General features: G+C 37.5%; 2 protein-coding genes across 5 annotated transcripts in view; one reads left to right on the top strand and one right to left on the bottom strand.

The window, feature by feature from the left end:
- The window catches only part of LOC114648035 (intersectin-2-like), a 277,957-nt gene that overhangs the window by 216,617 nt on the left and 43,179 nt on the right, over positions 1 to 18,161 (top strand). The gene's annotated exons all lie outside the window — the stretch shown is intronic.
- The window catches only part of fam228a (family with sequence similarity 228 member A), a 218,345-nt gene that overhangs the window by 133,098 nt on the left and 67,086 nt on the right, over positions 1 to 18,161 (bottom strand). The window lies entirely within an intron of this gene.

Below are 18,161 nucleotides of genomic sequence, written 5' to 3' on the forward strand. Positions count from 1 at the left end.
TGGAATACATCTTGCATCACCGCAGTCCCAAAGGTATCACGTCCTAGTGAGCTGAATGACTTTAGGCCTGTCGCTAGACATCACATGTGATGAAGACCATGGAGCGGCTGCTGCTTCACCACCTGAGGCCACAGGTCCGCCATGCACTCGACCCTCTGCAGTTCACATACCAGGAGAAGGTGGGAGTGGAAGATGCCATCATCTACATGCTACACCGATCCCACTCCCACTTGGACAGAGGCAGTGGTGCAGTAAGAATTATGTTTCTGGACTTCTCTAGCACCTTCAACACCATCCAATCTCTGCTGCTTAGGGACAAGCTGACAGAGATGAGAGTAGATTCATACCTGGTGGCATGGATCGTGAACTATCTTTGCGTCTCGGGAACTGCAGGTCTGACATTGTGGTCAGCAGCACAGGAGCACCGCAGGGGACTGTGCTTTCTCCGGTCCTGTTCAGCCTATATACATTGGACTAATACAACTAAGAGTCCTGCCACATGCAAAAGTTCGCTGACGACACTGCTATTGTGGGCTGCATCAGGAGTGGGCAGGAGGAGGAGTATAGGAACCTAATCAAGGACTTTGTTAAATGGTGCGACACAAACCACCTACAACTGAACACCAGCAAAATCAAAGAGCTGGTGGTGGATTTTAGGAGGCCCAGGCCCCTCACGGACCCCGTGATAATCATAGGTGACTGTGTGCAGAGCGTACAGACCTATAAATGCCTGGGAGTCCAGCTGGATGATAAACTGGACTGGACTGCCAATACTGAGTCTCTGTGCAAGAGAGGACAGAGCCGACTATACTTCTTTAAGAAGGCTGGCGTCTTTCAACATCTGCAATAAGATCCTGCAGATGCTCTATCAAACGGTTGTGGCGAGCACCCTCTTCTACACGGTGGTGTGCTGGGGAGGCAGCATAAAGAAAAGGGACACCTCATGCCTGGACAAACTGGTGAGGAAGGCAGGCTCTACTCTAGGCATGGAGCTGGACAGTTTGACATCTGTGGTAGAGCAACGGGTGCTGAGCAGGCTCCTGTCAATCATGGAGAATCCACTGAACAGTATCATCTCCAGACAGAGGAGCAGCTTCAGCGACAGACTGCTGTCACTGTCCTGCTCCACTGACAAAATGAGGAGATCGATCCTCCCCCACACTATGTGACTCTTCAGTACCATGTGGGGGGGGTTGGTGGGTAAACAGTAACATTATACAATGTTATTGACTGTTATACCTGCCTTGCAGTATGTTTTTATCACTCTTTAATTAATATTGTTTTTATCATTATGCTGCTGCTGGAGTATGTGAATTTCCCCTTGAGTATTAATAAAGTTTCCATCTATTGATCGATCGGGCCTGTGCTGATTGTGCATACTCTATATTAGCATTTAGGACAGGTCCAATTTTATCAAATCTATTGCATAACTGCATGACATATTCTAAGATATTTGTGGAAGGGAGTGCCTCACATTCCCTTCCTGCTTTTAATACATCTAATACTCCATGGGGTTGTCGCTCATATAACAATTCAAAAAGTTATAGACTCATGGGACATCCTGATAAGCAAATAGTATGAGGAGCAGTAACTGATCCCAGTTCCTACCGTCCTCACTGACCTCCTCACAAAGCATTTCCTTGAATGTTTGATTAAACCGCTCAACTAGATCATGAGTTTGAGCGCGGTATACTGAGGTCTTAAGGTGCTTGATTTTGAGTCATTTGGCAATGTCCTGAACGACTCTGATGTAAACTGTGTCCCTTGGTCTGTTAGGATTTCCTCAGGGATGCTGACCCTCACAAAGACCACTACCAGTTCCGGTATTACGGTTTTGAAATTGGCTTGTCTCAAGTGGATTATATCAGGATATTGTGTGGCATAGTCCACAAGGACTAGAATGTATTTATGTCCCGAGCTGATTTTGAGAGAAGCATGGTCCTTTGGAGGAATTTGTCACAGCTGACATTGTAGGCAAGAAATACAAAAGTGACAGACCTCCTCATTAATTCCCAGTGTTTTATCAGTGCCAGAATGGGCATCTTGGAGGTGGGTGTGCACTAACTCACAAATCTGCCATCGGGAAGGTTTTGGTAATAGCACTCATGCTCTGACACCACAATAAAGCAAATCATTTTTAAGCACAGAGTGAGGCCCATTAGAGACGGCCTCAGCTCGTCTGTAGCCTTTACGCAGGCACAGTGCGAGCCAGTGTGCTCACTTCGTATTGGGTGCCCATGTGATACCATATTCAAGCTGGCATTGTAGATAGCTTGGAGAGAACTTGAGATGTAGGTTCGCCATCTATAGCATGGCCAATTGAATCACCAAGTGTGCTTGGTGCTTTTCCGGTTTTACTTTGAGACTAGTAAGACCAGATAGGGTGGGTTGCGCATAACTGCTACCCTCAGGGAGTGAGTTTTCCAGAGGAATGTGATCACACAGGAAGCAGACTTGTACCATCGAATTTCCCCATATATACAGGTTAGACTGATCTTTCCTGTCATGATCCATCGAGGCCTGCTTGTCGAGGTTTTAGTAAGCCCGTTGAGACTCCCCTGTAAGGAAATGCGGTAATATGTGAGCCCATTCCGCTCTCTCCAAATGATGTCTAGTAGCTGTTCACTCAAAAACCAAGAAATAGGTTTAAATGTCATCTTTTGGACGGAGTGGTAATAGTACATGGGATGGTCCGAAGGCTCTGTATTCCTTGCAGGGCTGTTGTGGCTTCGATTTGTACTTGCACCTCGGTGAGCTGTGTCTGTTATTCCTCAATGTGCACTCATACAACAACAACAAAATTTATTTATATAGCACATTTTCATATAAACATATTTCGTACAGTATGTAACAAAGAAAAAGGTATGGTTGAATGGCCAGGAGGACAGAAAGAACAAAAAAGAAAAGCCAATTAAGCAAGAGAAAAAACAGTGCCTGTACCATTGCTGTGAGAGTAGCCACGATGGTTGCTAGATTCACCTGTTCAGTCATCTTCCAGGTGTAAAATCCTGCCATAAACACCACTGTAATAAAGACAAAGAAAGCAGATGAAGAGTTAGGGCATCATATTATTATCCATATAACTGTAACTCAAACTATTAACAAAAAAAACAATGTTTTTTCCCAGATGTGAGTCTTTGGTTGACTCAATCCAAGATGGTAGTGAAGTTTTTCCCAAATTGGAGGGCACGAAGAGGCGAGTTCAGGAGGTTAGGAACCAGAAGTAATGTTGTTAGGGATGCGACTGTCAATCACTGTTCCTGCAGAGGGAGGAAGAGAAAAAAGTCCTCAGTCAACAGTGCCAACCCCTGGTTTACTACAGAGCCGAACAACAGAAAACTCTATACAAATAGGAGGGCTCACATCAGCCCCCTTTTTCTTGTCTTTTTTCTCCTCATTTAATTTCAACCTAAGAATCAATCTTTTCACAGTTGCATTTACATTGTGCTTGAGTTTGATTTCTTGATTTGTTTTATTTTTTTCTATACTGTTTTACAGTTTTTATATTTATTCATTTTTTATTAATTCTCTGATTACTTTAAATTTTAGACATTTTTATTGCTGTTAATTTTTTTATCTATAGGCCGAAGAAAAAGAAATTGCTCAGTTGACAAAATTGCTGAAGCAGGTTGAAAAGTAGTAACTTTTCCACTGCACCATTTGAGTAGACCTGAGACAGAGCAGTGTTACCACTGTGACAACTGGTTGAAAATGAAAAGTACAAACTCACACGTATGCAAACATCTTTTGCTTTGTACCAACTGATAGTTGGGCTTCAGCAACATGTCAGTTGAGCAATTTCTTTTTCTTCGGCTCTTGGAATAAAAGCATACTTGTTTTGTTATACCTTTTATGAAAGTATTTATTGGATATTTAGGCTTCAGTCTTCACACATCCCACACTTCATGTCAACATTATGTCGTTGTTACTGTAACATATGAAAGCATTTTCTGTTTTGGCTATGTGTTCAGCATTTCTTGCCTTGCATTTCCCCTGTCATTCTATATTTACACAGATCCTTGCAGACATGGAACACACATGAAATGTATGTATATCAAATCACAGTATTTCAGAGTATATATAATTCTTTACAAATGCATCACCAGATAAACACTTAAACACAGACATCAGCTGTGAGGATTGCAGCAGGGTGATGCCTCTGTCTGACTGAATGGAAAACAAAACAAAAGCAGACTGTTAGCACAGTGATAAGGAGCTACAAGCTTCTCTGCATATCTTGGGAAAATTTTAGGTGGTTGGGGACAACAAAAAAATCATAAGCTTCAGGGATTCTACTGTAAAAAAAAGATTATGGTGAGCAGGTTTTCACAGGCAGGTACAATCTCTACGAATTTATGAAGGGGCATGAGTTGCCTCGAAAGCTTGCGTATTGTAATCTTTTTAGTTAGCTTATAATATGTGTCATTTTGCTTGGCTTTTCTCTACATTCATAATGGCTAACACGGTACAACACCCTAGTACTACTGAAACATTTTGGAAATTAGTAGCATAAACACATGGGAAGACAAAAATGAATCATCGGTGTAGTCATCAGTCTTGCAGCAGTAGACCTCCAGAACTCCACAAGCCAAACTGTACTTTAATTTGATTGACAATTATCCCACCCCTAGATGCACTCACAATGTCTCTGGTCTGCAGTAACGCTTGAAGAGTGTTATGAATGTTAAGCAAACCAAGTGACATAAACATGCAATCCAACTAACTGTTCAGTAGAGCTCCAGAATCATGATATATATATATATATATATATATATATTTTTCTAGCCAAGGCCAGAAGAAATGCACGTTTTGCTGCTTTTTTTCATTTAAAATGACTTTGTTGTAATGAATTTTGCAGATAAAAAAACCTCATTACAGCAAAGTCCATTTAAAGATTAGTTGAATTGGAAATTGGCCAGATCCAGAAAAAAAAATTGTTAAAATCATCCATCCATCCATCCATTTTCCAACCCGTTGAATCCAAACACAGGGTCACGGGGGTCTGCTGGAGCCAATCCCAGCCAACAAAGGGCACAAGGCAGGAACCAATCCCGGGCAGGGTGCCAACCCACCGCAGGACACACACAAACACACCCACACACTAGGGCCAATTTAGAATCGCCAATCCACCTAACCTGCATGTCTTTGGACTGTGGGAGGAAACCGGAGTGCCTGGAGGAAACCCACGCAGACACGGGAAGAATATGCAAACTCCACACAGGGAGGACCCGGGAAGCGAACCCAGGTCCCCAGGTCTCCTAACTGCGAGGCAGCAGCGCTACCCACTGCGCCACTGTGCCGCCCAAAAATTCATTACATTTATATAGCGCTTTTCTCTGTACTCAAAGCGCTATCCACACAGGGAGGAACCGGGAAGCGAACCCACAATCTTCCACAGTCTCCTTACTGCAAAGCAGCAGCACTACCACTGCACCACCTGTGAGGTTAATTTCCTTAAATGGAGTTTGTTCTAACTTGAATTTCAACTGTATGTGATTTAATACATTGAAAAACAATTTCTTTTTGTCCTTTTATGTTATTACTAGCATAAGATTGGCCTTTATAAAAATCTTCCTAATTTTCCTATACTTAAGTTTTGTCTAGGCGAATGAACTTTTTTTTTTTTTGCTTAGTTTTTTGTTTGTAAGTTTAATTGATATCTTATTGTTAACCTTGTGCTTGCACTTGGTCATGTCATTGCCCACTCACTGCTTTTTTTATTTGTTTATTTACTAGGGGGCTCTGTCCCCTGCTCGCTTTGCTCGCTAACCCCCAAGTTTGGTTGGCTGTATATACAATTTAAAGAGATCGTTATTTTCATGGGAATTGTTACATATACATTATTTTCACTTTTACTTTAAAACTGCAGTTAAAACAATATTTGGAATTAACTTTTCTTCAAGATCGCATTGAATTTTGATTCCGTGTTTGGATTTACATTGTGACAACGCAATGTATAACTGCCCGTGAGTGAATATCGTTTCTTTCTCTCTAATAAATAAACTGACTGTTTCGAATGTTTGTCCTTATGATTTGTTAATTGTCATAGCAAAAGCTATTCTCACGGGAAACTGTAAACGTTTTAATATGAATGGCATATCAAGATCTCCTTTTGTTTCTGTTATTCGTGGAATATGTACTACATTACCTTTCTTGTCGCCTGTTAAAATTTTACGTTAGAATTGTTTGAACAATTTTTAATACAACTAGTCTTGTTCTATTGCATAGTCCATCACTCAATACATAAATTATGCAATAACATTACGATACATTCTTCTTTCAACAGTAGTTCGGACGGTGTTAACACTTATAGATATTTTATGGGATATTGTAAATTGATGTTTTCATGTTCTGCACAATCACCACCAACTCCTTGAGCATAGTCCATTGATACGCATTTAATCAATTTGCCACGTACCTGATCAGCAATTTTCATAATAAGCCCTTTAATGGATTGGTGGCTGTCCAGGTTAAGTGCCGGAATGCACCTAATGACCGTGGTCTTGTTTGAAAATAGTTGTAAGTATGGCGTGACTTGAAAGAATCTCATGGTAAAAGTCTCCATGTCGCAGGACTTCCTTCCAAAAAGTCTCTTCAAAATATCATGTCCTTTTGCAGGATTAGTCTCGTCTCAAGATTTTTTTATTACAATAGAGAGATTTATTGAGTTAATAAAATATTCCCATCAAGCATTATATCCAGATCTACTAGCTGACTGTTTCATGTTCCCAAACTTGACTTTAAATACTGGGCATCGTAATGTCTGCACACTTAAATTCAGACAACCAATTAAGTGGCCAATCATAAGCAAATATCATCTAACCTGGTGCTATTGATATTAGTGGCTTTATAGAACCTACCTAGGAGAGTTTACAAGATTTAAGTTTTAGCATATGGAGAGAACAATTTAAATGTTAGCCCAAGGCTGCGATTCAGCAATTGCATGGAGCTTATCTCACCTGCTTAAAGTGATCTGTTGAACAAAAGAAGAAATGACTTAGAAAGCAGAGAATAAAATGTAACTTCAGTTGCAGTAAATGGATATGATAGCTAAAATTATATTTTGCAGCCAATCCAATGCATATACATTTAAACCGCTAACTCCAACATGTACAAAATTTGGACAGAAATGTTTCAGACTAAATTAAGTACAGTTAGTATTGTTCATTTGCTCGAGATGGATGTCTGAGACAGTGCTCTCTCGGCAGCAGTGTGTATTTTCTTTTTTGTATACATTTAAGATATCCTGTATTTTATTAAGTTAAACAGAACTATCCCCAAAAATATGAGTAAACTCAAACAACAAACACTGCTAACACCTACTTCATCAACCTCAACATTGTTTGGTAGTGTAACACAATCAAAAGATGGTATGGCAAGCACGGATGAGGTTACCGAGCTGAAGTCATTGGTGATCAAACTCAGGGTGGATATACAAGGCAAAATAGATGAACTGAGCTAAAATGTGAAGAATCTGGAAGTACGTTCAGGCAACAATTTCTGTTAAATTGAATGAAAATTTGACAAAAATCAGTGAAAGAAATAAAAAAAAAATTAAAGTTATCTGAATGCATTGTAGTTTGTAATAAATTTATGGTATCTGAAGATACATAAATAAGGAAAAATATCAGGATCGAAGGGAAAAGAATGTCCCAATCCAGTGAAATTTATTAAGATATTCTTTTCTAAAATATTGGGAGAAAACTTTACAACTGACTCTGAGATTTCTACAACTAATCTCCTGTGTGGATGATTCTCTTGAAGCCTAGAAGTTTAATAGTAAGATTCAATAAACTACAAGATAAAGAAAACTTGAAATTCAATCCAAGATAAAAGGAGGAAATTATATTTCAAAACAGTCAAAGATATACAGGTATATCTTGTTTAAAATTGTCCAAAATGTTTCCTGGGCAAGATCCAGCCAATGTTTTGGGCGTGCACCAAATTAACATCATTCTGGACAAAAATTTTTAAATGCCTCTCAGACAACCTGTGCGACACAATCTCTCCTAATCCACTAACAGCTGTGTTTGGTGTACTTCCAGATGGGCTTATAGTGGAGAAGGACAAACAAATTTTAATTTCCTTTACTACTCTATTGGCATGTAGACTTAACTTGCTCAACTGGAAGAATCCTAACACACCTCTTTTAAGTCAGTGGAAAACTGATGTTATATATTATCTAAAATTGGAAAAATCAAATTCTCACTTAGAGGATCTGTACAAAATGTTTTCAAAACCTGGCAGGATCTGATAAATAACATTTTAGAATAATTATTTAAATTGAGGAAGTGGATTCTCTCCCCTCTTTTTCTATTCTAGCTATCTATATTTATTTACATATTTTTACTATTATTAAAGTGCTACTCTCTTCACCTAGCTCTCTTTCTCATGGGTGGAGGTTGATTTACTTCAAACCAGTTTTGTTAAACTTGACTTGCATGTATGGAATGTTTTTTGATTTTAATAAAATAAAAAATATATAAAAAATCCACATATTCCCAGGTTTATCTTCTGCCACTGCTGCAAAACAGGTGTTATTCCACAGCATTAAACAGCGCCTACAATAAGCTGAAGATAGATATAGTCTTCTATTTTCGACTAGATTGAAAGTAATAATTAATGATGAATTCTATGCCTATATCTTTGCAGAGGAAGCAGAGCAAGTGCAATAAAGATTGATTCCAAGAATCTTAAAAAAATGAAATGAGTATTCTAAATGCAGGAGCTAAATTATGTATGTAGATTGCAAAGAAGAGCTGCCACATATTGGCAACTGGTACTAGCTTTAATATAATACGTTTGTCATTGCACCTCTCCCAGATTATAATTTTTATAATTTTTCTTTATTTTTATTAGTTTTCTTTATGACTGAACGTGTTAGTAATATTTTTATTTTTTTTAGATAGATAGATAGATAGATTTTAGTAACATTTTAATCTTTTTGTTATCTATTACAAGGCTTTGACATTTTAAATATTAGAATTATACAAATAGTGGAGTAAATGCTGTAGTAATATAAGATTAAAATGAGTAATATTTTAATCCTGTTATTCTGTATTACTTTGACTGTTCAATAGTTTACCACAGAATTATTCTACCAGGACTGTTATCAATTAGACCTGTGTGCATTCAATTGCTGATATCTCAGTTTATTGTTTATCTCTTTGCTGCCGAGGATGATCTTTCGTGTTTTGGACATGCTTTGTCTCTTGGCATGTCAGAGGACTGGAACTCTGTAATGTTGGGGTCTTAGTCTCAGCTGGGGAGGCAAAATGGGGGAGGGTTGAGGAGGGTGTAGGGAAAAGAAGGTAAAGAATATATTATTTCTGTATTTCATTCCCCCTCATCGTATTAAGTTTCAATTCAAGTTCTAGCCCATTAACTGCAACTGCTTGCAACAAATATTTAATATTACTGTTAAACATGACTTCTGAAAAAGTTGCTGCTCTTGCCCAAGATTGCAAAATGAGCCTTAATGCTCAAACAGTATAACTCTGATCAATCATTGAGCCTTGGAGACTTTATATCCAAATTCGGGAGAATATTCCTTCTTCTCTGTTTATCTAACACAGAAGTGTTTAAGTGTTTATCTTTTTCTATGTCTACATCGTAGTTACTCAAGAATTGATTATTTCTTCATCGATAATAGCATAGTGTCCAATATCAAATCTTACGAGTATGACTCCATTGTCATTTCTGACCACTCACCTCTTGCTCACATCACTTTGCCCTACATATTCAACTCACAACTGGCATGTTTACCTCCTGGTATTAACAGACGAAAAGTCTATAGAATTTGTTTCTAATCAAATTGATTATTTTTGGGAGACCAATGCATTCTCAGGGGCTTCGGGAGGAACACTTTGGGAACATTGAAGGCTGTTTTAAGAGGAAAAACTAACCTAGAGTCTGGTATTGTGTCAGACCTGCTTAAAGAGATCTACAGAATAGTTGATTAATAATAATAATAATAATAGTTGGTAATAAAATAATGGAACATAAAGAGACATATTTAAGGACTACTTTGTCTTTATACTACTCTCAGTGTAAAAAAGATAAGACACAAGCTAAGGAGTCTTTTAATAAATTGCAAATAACACACCTAAGTTTTTTTTAATGTAGAAGATCTTAAAAGAAACACTGACACTTTCAGAAATACTGATGCCATTAACTCAGTCCAAAGTGGGAAAACTGTTGGCCCAGATCGTTACCCAGTTGAATTTTATAAAATATTCTCAATTAAACTGGCTGCTTTATTGTTAACAATGCTTACAGAAGCTAAACAAAGCAAAAAATTCCAGCAAGCATTAATACTGTTTTTCCAACAAAAAATGAAGACTTCTGCAACATATACTGTAGACTGAATAATGATGTTAAGATACTAATGAAAGACCTAGCTAAAATAATTGAGAAAGTGCTTCCTTTTGTCATATCATAAGGTTAAACAGGATTTATAATGGGCAGACACTCAGCCTTAAATGTTCAGTGTCTGTTTAATATAATATACTTGCTCACAAAACCCAATTCACCAGAAGTCCTATTACCTTTGACCTCAGAAAAAACCTTTTGTAGAGCTAAATGGGATTATCTGTTTACTACAACATATAGATTCAGGTTTGACCCCAATATATCTAGATGGATTAAATTACTCTACACCAGTCCAGAAGCCTCAGTCCACATTAATAGCACAACTTACAAATATGTCAGGTTAGAAAGAAGTACTCTACAAGGGTGCCAACTTTCACCAGTGCTTTTTGTGTTTACTGTTGAGCCACTGGCTATTCATCTAAGGAATAGGCCGGAGGTAATGAAGATTACCAGATGACAAGAACAGAAAATTTCACTTTATGCAGATGATGTGGTGCTTTATATATCAGACTCACAATCATCTTTAACATTAGTGCTAAACACGCTAGAAGAATTTCATAAAATCTTTGGTTTTAAATCTGAATAAAAGTGTGTTTTTCCCAGTGACAGTATACTAGATTGGATATTGTTCCATGCATAATATCAAAACAGTTTAAATATCTAAGGGTTAACCATCACAAGTACATATAAAGATCTTTTTGAATACAATTTTGGAAGTACCATAGATAAAATTAAACAAGATGTTAACAGGTGGTCCACCCTCCATCGCAGGGAGAATTAACACTGGTCAAAATGAACATCCTACGTAAGTTGCTGTATTTATTTATTCCAGATTATTCCTATATACATAAACAAGTTATTTTTAAAGAAATTAGACTCAATTATAACAACCTTCATCTGGAATTCAAAACAGCCATGTGTTCAAAAGATACTAAAGCAGGGTTGCATGGCACTACATACCTTTCAGTTTTACTACTGGGCAGCAAATATATGCACAGTAAAACCTTGGAAATCAGTAGAAACTCATTAATTCACACAGCCCTGGCTTGGAATGGAAAATAACTACTGTTTTAAGTTTTCCTTGTTTGCACTGCTTTGTGCTAAACTATTGCCAGTATACCGGTAATCCAGTTATCCACCATCTACTTAATATATGGAACTAATGCAGAACACATTTTTTTTATTTATTAATTTTATTGTAATCATTTCATACAAATAGATCAATTTGTACAAAAAAGGATTGAAGACAAATCAAACCCCACCCTTGAGAAGGAGAGCATGGCCAAAGGAGAATTGCTAAGGGCTTTTTTAATAGGGCAAAAATAAACAAGGAAAAAATATATACAGTAATCCCTCCTCGATTGCGGAGGTTGCGTTCCAGACCCCCCTGCGAAAGGTGAAAATCCGCGAAGTAGAAACCATATGTTTATATGGTTATTTTTGTATTGTCATGCTTGGGTCACAGATTTGCACAGAAACACAGGAGGTTGTAGAGAGACAGGAACGTTATTCAAACACTGCAAACAAACATTTGTGTCTTTTTCAAAAGTTTAAACTGTGCTCCATGACAAGACAGAGGTGACAGTTCCGTCTCACAATTAAAAGAATGCAAACATATCTTCCTCTTCAAAGGAGTGCGCGTCAGGAGCAGAGAATGTCAGAGAGAGAGAGAGAGAGAGAGAGAAAAAAGCAAACAATCAAAAATCAATAGGGCTGTTTGGTTTTTAAGTATGCGAAGCACTGCCGGACAAAGCAGCTGCAAGGAAGAGAGCAATGTGAAGGTAATCTTTCAGCATTTGTTAGAGGAGCGTCCATATCCTCTAGGCCAGTGTGCAAACAGCCCTCTCTGTTCACACCCCCTCCGTCAGGAGCAGAGAATGTCAGAGAGAGTGAGAGAGACAGAGAAAAACAAATAATCAAAAGTCAATACGTGCCGTTGGAGCTTTTAAGTATGTGAAGCATACTTCCTCTCTGTTCACACCCCCTCCGTCAGGAGCAAAGAATGTCAGAGAGAGTGAGAGAGACAGAGAAAAACAAATAATCAAAAGTCAATACGTGCCGTTGGAGCTTTTAAGTATGTGAAGCACCATGCGGGAAGCATATCGCTTGACAAAGCAGCCACATGTAAGCCCAGCAAGGAAGGGAGCAATGTGAAGGTAATCTTTCAGCGTTTTTTGAGGAGCCGCCATATCCTCTAGGGGTGCGAACAGCCCCCGTGCTCACAATATATTTGAGGAGTTTTATTTAATATGTAATACGCGCTCTGGTTGGGTAGCTTCTCAGCCATCTGCCAATAGCGTCCCTTGTATGAAATCAACTGGGCAAACCAACTGAGGAACCATGTACCAGAAATTAAAAGACCCATTGTCCGCAGAAATCCGCGAACCAGCAAAAAATCCGCGATATATATTTAAATATGCTTACATATAAAATTCGCAATAGAGTGAAGCCACGAAAGTTGAAGCACGATATAGCGAGGGATTACTGTATATATAAATAAATAAATGAAGAAGGAAAAGAAATGCGGAAATAATTATTTCTTCTTATTCTAAAATATTATTGATTAGATCCTGCCAGGTTTTGAAAAAATTCTGTACAGATCCTCTAACTGAGAATTTTATTTTTTTCCAATTTCAAATAATATAAAACATCGGTTTCCCACTGACTTATCAGAGGAGAGTTAGGATTCTTCCAATTTAACAAAATAAGTCTGCGTGCCAAAAGTGTAGTGAATGTAATCATAGTTTGCTTGTCCTTCTCCACTTCAAGTCCATCTGGAAGAACACCAAACACAGCTGTTAATGGGTTAAGAGGGATTGTGATACCAAGGCTGTCTGAAAGGCACTTAAAAATTTTGGTCCAAAATGATGTTAATTCGGTGCATGCCCAAAACGTGTGACCCAGTGAGGCAGGAGCTTGGTTGCAGCGTTCACAGTTGGGTCTTGTCCTGGAAACATTTTGGACAGTTTTAAGCGAGACAGATGAGCTCGATATATAATTTTTAGTTGAATAATTCTATGCTTTGCGCATATGGAGCTCGAGTGAATTCTCTGCAATGCTACCTTCCACTCCTTTTCTGATATATTAAGAGCTCTTCTTCACATTGTACTCTTGGATCTTTGAAAGGAAGGGACTCTATCAAAATTTTATATAATGCGGAAATGGTGTCTAATTCCTCGAAATTGAGCAGTATTTTTTCCAGCATGGTGGAGGGTACGAGATGAGGAAAATCGGGCAGTTTCTGTTTAACAAAGTTTCTCATTTGAAGATAGTGAAAGAAATGTGTACCTGGGTGGTTGTATTTGGAACGTAATTGTTTGAAGGATGCAAAGATATTGTCTATATAAAGATCTCTGAGCAATTTAGTCCCAAATCTTTTCCAGGTATTAAAAACTGGATATGTTTGCGAGGGTTGAAAGAGGTGGTTCTTCTGCAGGGGTGCCACGGATAAAAGATTTTCCATCTTAAATTGCTTTCTAAATTGGTTCCATATTCTGAGTGAGTAAAGCACAATTGAGTTATTGGTATATTTGCGATAACTTGCATTTATTGTAGTTCAGAGCAGGGAGTATAAAGAAATACTACAGGATTTTACTTCTATTGCGGACCAAGCCTGTGTATGTTCATTTATTTGTGTCCAGGTTTTTATGGCTTGTATGTTTGCTGCACAGTAATAAAATTGAAAATTAGGTAGAGCCATGCCACCTTCTGCCTTAGGTCTTTGTAGGATCGCTTTTCGGATACTTGAGTGTTTTGAGTTCCAAATAAATGAGGTTATAGTTGAATGTAATTGCTTAAAAAATGATTTATTGATATATATTGGAATGTTTTGAAATAAAAAAAATAAGTTTAGGAAGGATATTCATCTTAACGTTAATTCTTCCGGCTAGAGTGAGATGAAGGGTTGACCCCTAGGTATTTAAACTGATCTGCTATGGTAAAAGGTAGGGTGTCCAATCTAATATTATAAGCTTGTGAATTCACTGGAAAGAGTATACTTTTATTTAGATTAATTCTGAGACCGGATATCTTTTGAAATTCTGTAAGTGCTGTTAAAACTGCAGGCACAGTGTTTTCTGGGTCTGATATACAGTAATCCCTCGCTATATCGCGCTTCGCCTTTCGCGGCTTCACTCCATCGCGGATTTTATATGTAAGCATATTTAAATATATATCGCGGATTTTTTGCTGGTTCGCGGATTTCTGCGGACAATGGGTCTTTTAATTTCTGGTACATGCTTCCTCAGTTGGTTTGCCCAGTTGATTTCATACAAGGGACGCTATTGGCAGATGGCTGAGAAGCTACCCAACTTACTTTTCTCTCTCTTGCGCTGATTTTCTCTGATCCTGACCTAGGGGGATTGAGCAAGGGGGCTGTTCGCACACCTAGACAATATGGACGCTCGTCTAAAAATGCTGAAAGATTATCTTCACGTTGCTACCTTCTGTGCAGCTGCTTCCTGAAGCGACATGCTGCACGGTGCTTCGCATACTTAAAAGCTCGAAGGGCACGTATTGATTTTTGCTTGTTTGTTTTTCTCTGTCTTTCTCTATATCTCTCTCTCTCTGCTCCTGACGGAGGGGGTGTGAGCTGCCGCCTTCAACAGCTTTGTGCCGCGGTGCTTCGCATACTTAAAAGCCAAACAGCCCTATTGATTTGTTTGCTTTTCTCTATCTCTCTGACATGATCTGCTCCTGATGCGCACTCCTTTGAAGAGGAAGATGTAGTTTGCATTCTTTTAATTGTGAGACGGAACTGTCATCTCTGTCTTGTCATGGAGCACAGTTTAAACTTTTGAAAAAGAGACAAATGTTTGTTTGCAGTGTTTGAATAACGTTCCTGTCTCTCTACAACCTCCTGTGTTTCTGCGCAAATCTGTGACCCAAGCATGACAATATAAAAATAACCATATAAACATATGGTTTCTACTTCGGGGATTTTCTTATTTCGCGGGTGGCTCTGGAACGCAACCCCCGCGATGGAGGAGGGATTACTGTATATAAAACCATATCAACTGTATATAGAGAAATTTTCTGTTCCAGTCCTTCTCTGATAATCCCCTTTATCTGATAAGAATTTCGACAGTGGACCGCCAGTGGTTCAATGGCGATTGCAAACAGCAGTGGTGACAAGGGGCATCCTTGTCTGGTGCCACTTTCTAACTTAAAATAGTCTAAACAAATGTTAATACAAACTGAAGCTTCTGGATTGGTATACAGTAGTTTGATCCATGCACACACATTCGGGCCAAAACCAAATTTCTCCAATGCAGTGAAAAGGTAGTTCCATTCAATCATATCAAATGCTTTTTCTTCATCTAGTGATAATAATATCTCTGGGGTGTTTGATTTTTCTGGTGAATATATTGCATTAAACAGGCGTCAAAGATTGGAAGATAAGTGTCGGCCTTTAATAAATCCAGTTTGATCCTGTGATATTACCAAAGGCAGCACTTTCTCCATCCTTCTAGCTATAATTTTTGAGAGTATCTTAACATCATTATTCAGGAGTGAAATTGGTCTGCATGATGCACATTGTAACAAGTGCTTATTTTGTTTAGGAAAGACGGTGATTAATGCTTGACGAAAAGTTTGAGGTAGAATTTGATTGTCTCTAGCTTATGTAAATGTTGCCAATAAGAGGGGAGCTAGCTGAGTGGAGAATTTCTTATAAAATTCTACAGGGTAGCCAGCAGGACACATTTCAAGGTAAATAAGCTGTTTTCTGTTGCTTCTGTATACAATAGTCATCTGTTTCAGTTCTCTATGATGTACCTCAGTATGTATCTAATTGAAACCACTAGGAATTAAGACACCAAGAGATGCTTATATAGACAACGGATTATGCTCCCATTTGAACCTCCCAGCTTCACACTTTTTAACTACAAGCAAACTATAAATTTTGTTGAAAGAAACCTTCCACACTTTCCATATTTCACAACCAAATAAAACCCAGAGTTTCATATTGAGCAGTCTCGATCAAGACAACAACAGTATTTCATCAATATATCAAGATATTTGAAAGAAGGGACCTCTCAATCAGCATCTCAGAAAATGAGTGGAATTTAGAACTGGAGATGTATTCTATGTATGGCTATTTGTGCCAAGCATTTAATAATTCATCTAAAAGTTTTTCATCAATCACATTTATTTTCCCTACATCTGTCCAAATTGCACCTAGTGCAAGACCCAACATACAAGCACTGCCATGTGGCTCTAGCATCACTAGGCCAACTGTTTTGGGAATACACTAAATTAATATCATTTTGGTCCAAAATCTTTACTTACTTTTTAAACCAGCCTCAGTGTTACAATCACTCTGAATCCATTATCAGCAATATTCGGTGTACTGCTTGATGACATTAAGGTGCATAGTGAGGAATCAATTGCAATATTGTACAGCACACAGCCCTATCTTGTTCAGCTGGAAGAACTGCAACCCAGCGGATAACTCGGTGGATAAGTGATGTTCTGTGTTATCTCAAATTTGAAAAAATCAAATTCTCTTTTAGAGGATATGTCCAAAACTTTTTTAAAATGTAACAAGAATTCATTAATACTATTTTAAAATAAGCATGCAGGGCTTTTGATTGACTCTCTAGTATCATAAACTGCTTTATCGTTTGCTTTCTATTTTGCCTGAGACTCTCCTTTTTTCTTTTATATGGGTGGGAGTTGAATTGTTGTTTTTTCTTAGCCTTTTTTTCTGCTGTTGTTTTTGTTTTGTATTTTTTTCCTTTGCTTTTATTCATCTGGTATATTATAATGTGTTAGATTTGTTGAATGCTACTGGAATGTTCTGGTTTTGGGGGAAAAAATGTTTCCTAAAAAAAAATCATTCCTAACTTTAGATACTCTGTAGACAATGGCTGTGATCAGTGTACATTTTGGGAATTATAATATATTATAACTTACATCAAGTCTTGTTAACACAGAATGTTGTGTTTAAGACAAAGTTATCCTTTACCAGATAAGTGAAAGGTTTTGATAAATTTGCATTTTACTTAAAAGCTGTTGAACATAATTAACAGCTGTTTTTTGACCTAGTAGTCTTACTGCTGAAGTTTATTCTTGGATGGAAAGAGAATGATTAATAGTTCCTTAAATAAATTTCTTACAATAACTATATCTACAATAAAGGAATTAATTTAATAGATCTGTGACTTATTAGGTAAAAACAAATTGTTTTTGTCACTATTTTGAAATTAAACAATGAGATATTTATTTGTGAGTTAACAAGAGAAGGATTATTTATCTAAGTTAAAATAAGACCTTGACCTATAGAAAGTTAAGCACAACTAAATTTTAAGCCCTCACAGTTTAATGATGTACTTTCTGTCTACTAGTTTACATCTACTGTTTCTTTACTTGAGATAAATAGGAAAGGTGTCACTGGAATTCATAGATAAATTGAGTGGATAGTCATTAGTATAGAAATGAAAATGAATATCTATGTTTGATTATTTATGATGGTAACATGTCAAAAAGATACGCTTCTCCAAATCCAAAATCTCTAGACATCTACAGAGTAATTTAGTAAATATAATCTAGAAGAAGATGGGCCTTTTTTATTTTATTTTATAAACATATATATATATATATATATATATATATATATATATATATATATATATATATATATATATATATATATATATCTCCTTACCGGACATGCTGCATATTTATTCACCTTTTCTGGCTTGTATCAAGAGAAGCTGTTCATAAAGATTACCAGAATAAAACATTGTATTTCTTTCTGTCCTATGTTAATATTAAGACCAATAACTGTC

The sequence above is a fragment of the Erpetoichthys calabaricus genome, chromosome 3 (genome assembly GCF_900747795.2).
Source record: "Erpetoichthys calabaricus chromosome 3, fErpCal1.3, whole genome shotgun sequence".
In the NCBI taxonomy this organism is placed as follows: Eukaryota; Metazoa; Chordata; class Cladistia; order Polypteriformes; family Polypteridae; genus Erpetoichthys; species Erpetoichthys calabaricus.